Source organism: Panthera tigris, chromosome A2 (assembly GCF_018350195.1).
Source record: "Panthera tigris isolate Pti1 chromosome A2, P.tigris_Pti1_mat1.1, whole genome shotgun sequence".
Classification (NCBI taxonomy): Eukaryota; Metazoa; Chordata; class Mammalia; order Carnivora; family Felidae; genus Panthera; species Panthera tigris.
The window spans coordinates 110,833,274-110,840,459 of NC_056661.1; the positions used below are offsets into that span (position 1 = coordinate 110,833,274).

At 39.3% G+C, this 7,186-nt stretch overlaps 1 pseudogene; it reads left to right on the forward strand.

The window, feature by feature from the left end:
* LOC102971522 overlaps positions 1–6,730 on the forward strand; it is a 67,822-nt pseudogene extending 61,092 nt beyond the window's left edge.
* The last annotated feature ends 456 nt before the right edge of the window (positions 6,731–7,186 follow it).

The following is a 7,186-nucleotide window of genomic DNA, read 5'->3' on the forward strand; positions in this document are numbered from 1 at the left end:
GGTCAAACAGCTAGCAAGTGTAGAATCAGGCTGGGACCCCATTTTCCTCTGAAATCTTTGTTCACTGTCTCATGCTGCTGAGAGATTACTTATTGTTTTCTAGACATGCACACTCCTTTCCTACTGTTGCCCTTGCTTATACTATTCTCTCCTATTCTGTTAGAATTCTACCCATTCTTCACGGTGATATCCAGTGGACCTTTTCTGGAACCCTTGATTGGATGTGATTTTTTTCCCATTCTCAGCTCATAGCACTTTCCATCTTGTGTATTTATTTTCCTGTGTGCACATATATATTTTCCTTCTGTGATTGTGTAAGTTCCTTAAGGTAGAAACTGTCTTTTAGGCACAGTAGGTGCTTTCAATAAATCTTATTGTACTGAGGTGAATTGCAAACTGGCAGTGCATTTTTTTTTAAACAAACAAATACAGCAACCATATATTGCAAATGCAGTATTAGTAAAAAGGCAATGAGAGGCAGAATTATTTTTATCACAATTTAGAGATTTATGAAATATAGACTGCATTAGTATTTATTTATTTCATGGCTTTGTAGTTTGCTAAATTTCTTTTCCCTTTTACTCAAATGATTATTCTCTCATCGATAGGATATGAACTCCTGGAAAATATTCATTGTTAACATCTACAGCTTGTTGATTAGAAACAATTTCCAAATGGCAGTGAGCTCATTATATATGATAGTATTTTAATATCTTTTTAATTTTTTGGTAATTCCCTCCAAATCCAATGAAAGAATTCCAAGCCTGTTGTCAAACTTACCTAATATAATTAAGCAAGGCACCCACAAGGGTCTGATCAAACAGGGTTGTTTTGCATTTCCTGTTTGTTTTATTTTTAGATTCTCTGATTTCCAGTTTTGGAGGTCAGGCTTAAAGCATTTTCATGGATGCAATTCCCACAGAGAACCATGGGAGATTGGTGTAGGAGGGATTGCAGCCTGGGTATAAAGGAATTGTGTTTTGCCTTTCTTTTCTTTATTCTCCAGCTGCTGTTCCTTAAATAAAACTTTAAAAATAACTTTTATAGGGTGGTTAATACATTCCTACCCTGTGGGGACAGGCTACATTCTCAGCTGCCCAACATTTTAAGCAGGCTGTAGTAATTTGGGTAAAGAAACAGGCTCTTGTCTTAAGTCTTGAAGAATTGCCACAGGGTCAAGGCCAGAGCAAGGGAAGTGTGGGCGCTGGTGAACTTGCATTCTGCATATACTTCCCTAGAGGCTGCAGAAAAAGGGAGGGGCCGAATTTAGGTGGTCAGGAGTGGGGCAGAGTCATAGGGATAGGCTGAATTTTATGACAAAAGAGGGAATGTCACAGTTTTTAAATTTAGAAGGTCCTATGGCTTTCTCAAGTAGTTTCTTTTATCATTCCTTGACCCACTTCTTACTGAGTTAAACTTGAATATTTGGCAATGTGTGCAGGTAGTGTATACGCTCACTATGACTCCATATGAAATCCATTGTGTTTAAGTTTCCCAATTTTCTTAGGGGAGCCAGTTGGAAAGAGGTATGTTGGAGGCTCTAAAGTCCCACTGGTCCTTTATGTATGCCTAACTACCTTCTGAGCCACAGGTGGAGCAGTACTGTGTGCTGTCACACCTGCCCAGCTTGCCCCAGGTAGTAAGCACTGGATCTGTGAAGCTACTGGTTTGGCTCTTTGTACTGCATAATCTACTGCCTTGCTCTGTGAAAGAGATTTGGCTTTCATGGAAAAATGAAAACTGGAAGGAAGGAGGGATTCGACTCTCCTCTCTACTCTGAATAGTTATGCCATGCACATTTTACAAATGAGGGAATAGGTAGGGTATAAGAAGAAAAGTGGGCAGAGAATTTACATTTAAGTGCCTTGTATGTATCAGGCACTAGTAGCTATCAGTATTTTTAGCACTTTATAATTTAAAAAGTGCTTTGACTTATGCTGTTTGCTTTTCATAATAATATGTGAAGTTTGCGAAGCAGATGTAATTTATTCCCACTTTTGCTGATATAGATACTAAAGTTCAAAGTCTTCAAGCAATGCTCAGGTTTAGGTAGTACAGAGGTTAACTAGCATGTAGGCATTTAATGACTTCAGGCTGCCTAGGCACAGTAGGTACTGAGCACCTAAATAATTAGCTAACAAGTTTTGGCATTTTGTAACTGTTTAACAGAGTTTTTAACTGATAAAAGCTAGTATATGTGTCTATAGAAAATTCCCCAAATTCTACCACACTAGATTGTCATTATGGTCTGTTTCCTTTCAGTTTTTCTTCCCCTGGGAAAATACAAATATGTACAAAACTGGTATTATATTCTGTATATAGATTTTTATTCTACTTTTTTATACTATTGTGTTTGCCCCATGGTTGCACTGTCTACATTATACTTTACATAAAATCAATACATACATAAAGTAAATACATAAAGTACATAAAGTAAATAAAATAAAAAATGTATTTTTTATAAAACTAGATAGAGTTATATATTTAAATGATACATCTATTGTATTGTCTTGTCTTCATGTCTTGGGTTTATACACGAATTGCTCCAAAATATCTATCTTAAGCCCAAATGTCTCAAAACCCTCGGCGTTCCTTCCTTCCCTCCCTATTGAATGTGATAGCTATATGTAACTTTATCTCTTTTGTATGATAACATACTTATACTGTAATTTATGTAGTCATTTTTCTACTATAAGTTTTCATTTTTCTACTATAAGAAATACAGCTGTTATTTAAAAATGCTTAACACAATCTTCTCTTTCTTTCTCATTATGTTTTTAGACTAGATAAGTAGAAGTTAAAATTGTATGTATGGGGTATGGATTGACATCTGTTATCATGTGTCTACAACATCCATCTTGCTTCTCTTAGAAATAGCATCTGGATTTTCCTTTGTAAACTACCTTTCCTAATCTCTGTCCCTGCCAGTCAAGCCCTGATTCACACAGGGTGAATCCCATACCCAGCCCTTGTCCCAAGAAGTTGAACTTGTTTCCTCATCAAAGCAATTGTGTCACAGGGGAGCATGTGGCCCAAGTCATGCCAGTAAAATATAGTGAGGTGTAATCTTGGGATTTTACAGTAAACTATTGGGAAGTTCAGGTCCTCTTTCTGCCGGCTCAGTGAGGCAGCACAACATGGAGTCTCAAGGGCAGGTTGCCATCTTTCACCTTGAGGGAAGGCCTGCCTCAGGAAAAAAAAAGAAAAGCCATAACAGTTGAAAGCAGACTGGACATGGAAAGAGATTCATAATGCATGTTTGAGCAGGGGGATTCCATATGAGCACTGCTGGGATTTTTACCTATGTGAGCCAATCCATCCGTTTTCTCATGACAGCATTTTGAGTTGGGTTTCTGCCCTTGTAAGCAGACGTGCTGATTTATGATTTAGTACACTGGCTTCATATGTAAAGGTCTTTAATACATCTTGCGATTTACTTTCTGACAGCACTGTGAGCCATGGAGTACTTATTTCTGTGTATCAATATTGACACAAGTAATACGCATTTTAAGTGTGAAAACATTCCTTTTCACTTCTAGAATATTTTTCACGTGTTTAATGATCTTTTATATTTCTCCTGTGATTTGTGTGTTCTCTGATTTGCCTGCTTTTAATTTAGGGTGTTAGTATATTTCTTCATATTTTAAAGTGCTTTTTACATGAAAATATTAATAAATCATTTGTATATTTGTGCCATATATGTTGCAGACGTTTTCGTTATTTGATTGTAATCATACTAATGCTACATATGTATGAAATACTAAGTATGTAGTTTTTTTTGTTGTTATGGAGCTTTTCTGTTTAGAATGTTCTTTACCTTCTAAAGATGAATACTTTTATAGTTGCCTTATGCTTCATTTTAAAATTTAGTGTATATTTCATTTGGGATTTATTTTGGTAGATAAAGTAATTTTATTTAGGAATAGTTTGGATGCAAGTCACAAGAATTGTGAAGCTTTCAAAGGTTAGATTGCTTCTAATGAATACAGGGATATTTCACGGAACCATGTTTGGGATGCAGTGACACTTTGGGGAGAGACAGGGAACCAGGATGGGCATGCTGTTGGGATTCCATTCTTTTTCATCCCTGGCCTATGCCCTCATTCCATTTCCTCATCCTTCCCATTTGTTTTCTCTACTTCCTTGTCCCAGTGGGAACCATCCAACAATACAGAGAAAGACTAAATCTTCACTTCCAGGCCAAATTCCACTAAAACGGCCCTGTGTTTCTAGTTTGGATATGGTGCTTAATGTTGCCCTGAAATGAGGTCACATTGGATGAACCCTGGCTTTTAAGAGTCCATTCTCTGGATCAAATTCATTATCAAAGAATCAGGGGAAGGGTAGTTACCGGGGAAGGGGTAATATTTTGAGCTGCAGACACAACCAGTAGGCATGTGGTCATTACATAGATGAAGACCTAACTTGATTATTTCCCAAATAGCTTTCCTAACAAGTATTGGTGTTCTATCCTTTCACTACTGATTTACAATGTTTTCTTTGTCATATATTAAACTCATAAGTGTGTTTGAATGTGTGTATTTCCAGACAAAGATTTTCTGACATATTGGTTTCTGTCAGTTCTCATGACAACTTTATCAATTTCCCTTTCTTCTTCTTTCCAAATTTGTTGTATATATACTCTTCCATTTATTCTTCCAGGAAAATTTTGTTGCATATACAAGTGAAATATATTTTTTAATGTTTGTTTATTTTTTGAGAGAGAGAGAGAGTGCATGAGCAGAGGCAGGGCAGAGAGGGAGGGAAAAAGAGAGGGAGAGAGAGGTAGGTAGAGGGAGAGAGAGAGAGAGAGAGAGAGGGAGGGAGGTAGAGGGAGAGAGAGGGAGAGAGAAAGAATCCCAAGCAGGCTCTGTGCAGGGCCCCATGGGGGGCTCATACTCACAAACAATGAGATCATGACCTGAGCTGAAATCAAGATTCAGAGTCTTAACCAACTGAGCCACCCAGGTACCCCACAAATGAAATACTTTTATAATAATTATTCTGACTTATTAAGGAAAGCTATTGTTTTTATTTATTTGTCTTATACCTGGCTACTTTTCTAATCTATGATAATTCTAAGAAATTTGCAGTTCTCTTGGAATTCCAGTTATGTAAATTGTGCACTGGTTAATAATAATAGTCACTTAATCTTTTCTACTTATACCTTTTATTTCCATTCTGTGTCTTTTAGAATTGTTCAGAATATCCAATAAAGCAATAATTATGTTTATGAGTATTGTTATGAGCAATAATATTATTTGGTATCTAATGACATTTACCATACGTCAGGTGCTATTAGAAATCCATTATTGCTATTATTCTAATTTTGCTGATGAAGAGACTGTGACTTGGAGAGGTCAATTAAATTGACCAAAGTTACACATCTTATACACGGTAGAGCTGGCATGCAAAAACAGGTCTATCTGACTCCAGTAACCCTATTTTTAATGATTATCTAGACTACCTTTTTTAAAAAGGAAAATCCAATTTAATATTTGAAGGTATGCTTATATACTGAGAAAGCCTAAGAGAATTTTATGACAAAACATGAAAGGTTTCTTGCATTTCTGAAGAGGTCACTAGTAAAACTACCTGTCTTTGAAGTCTTTTGTAAAAATGATTAGTCAATACTTTTTGCAAATTTCTCCATGGTTGATGGTCTATTCAAGTTTTCTGTTTTTCTCCGGGTTAGTGTTGATAGCTACTTTTTTTCTTCCTGGAAAATTCTCAGTATAATTAAGAATTTCATAATTACATGGAGTAGTCCATGCAAATTTTGTTGCAAGAAAGAGCTTTAATGTACATAGCTGTGCCCTTGGAGTGAAGTGCATAGGTGACAGATCTCAAAAGTTATTTTTTAGGGTGATACACCTTCCATGTGTCAATTCCAGCGCCACGGCCCCCTCGAGGAAGTTCTTCGTGGGGAGGGGGGCATGTGGAGGGGGACAGGAAGATGTATGGGCGGAAGAAGAACCTGGAGGAACTCATCACCACTCCGAACATGACCATGGTGCTGGCTGACATGACATCCAAGTGGTTTGTGCACCCCACCCCCCCAGCTGCCTAATCGACTTTGTCCGACAGAAGCTAGATCCCAAGATTGCTGTGGCTGTGCAGGACTGCTACAAAGTGCCTAACGCGGCCTTTACTGGGGAGATCAGCCCTGCCATGATCAAAGACTGTGGAGCCACGTGGGTAGTCTGGGGGGGGGGGGGGAGGAAAGAAGGCGTGTCTTTGGGAAGTCAGATGAGCTGATTGGACAGAAAGTGGCCCCTGCCCTGGCAGAGGGACTTGGAGTAAACCCCTGCATGGGGGAGAAACTAGATGAGAGGGAAGCTGGCATCACTGAGAAGGTCGTTTTTGAGCAAACCAAGATCATCACAGATAATGTGAAGGACTGACTGGAGCCTATGAGCCTGTATGTGTCATTGGTATTGGCAAGACTGCAACGCCCCAACAAGCTCAGGAAGTACAAGAAAAGCTCCAGGGATGGCTGACGTCTAATGTCTCTGACGCAGTGGCTTAGAGTACCCGTAGCATCTATAGAGGTTCTGTGACTGGGGCAACCTGCAAGGAGCTAGCAAGCCAGCCTGATGTGGATGGCTTCCTCGTGGGTGGGGCTTTCCTCAAGCCCAAGTTTGTGGATATCATCAATGCCAAACAAGCCCATCCATCTCCCCTCCTTTTCCTGATAAGCCAGGGAGTAGGTAGCTCAGAAGCCCAGTGACTGTGCTCCTACCTCCCACACATCTCCACCCCGCACATGCTTCTGATGGTGTCACCTGTCCCCTTCGTGGCCAAACTATACCCCTTCCTTATCATTTACATCTTACCCTATAATGGTTGGGACCAGGCCAGTCCCTTTTCCACCTACTGTCATGTTTGGAACTAAACATGTCACCAAGGTGGCTCCTCCTTGGCTGAGAGGTGGAAGGTGTGGAATTTGTTCATGGGTCTCCTCAGTCCCCAGTGAGGGTAGGAGAGAGAAGCCATTCTCCTCCCCCATCTTGTGCCATGAGACAAAGAGCTGAGAGAAAGTCCTGTTCTCCCCACAGAGGCCAGGGGTGCTCTTCTCTCCCATGGTGCCAGCGCCTGTGTGTGTTGTATATGTGAGCAATCTCACTGTGTGGGGAAAATAAACACCTGGCACTAAAAAACCAATAAACAAACTTTTTTTTTTTTA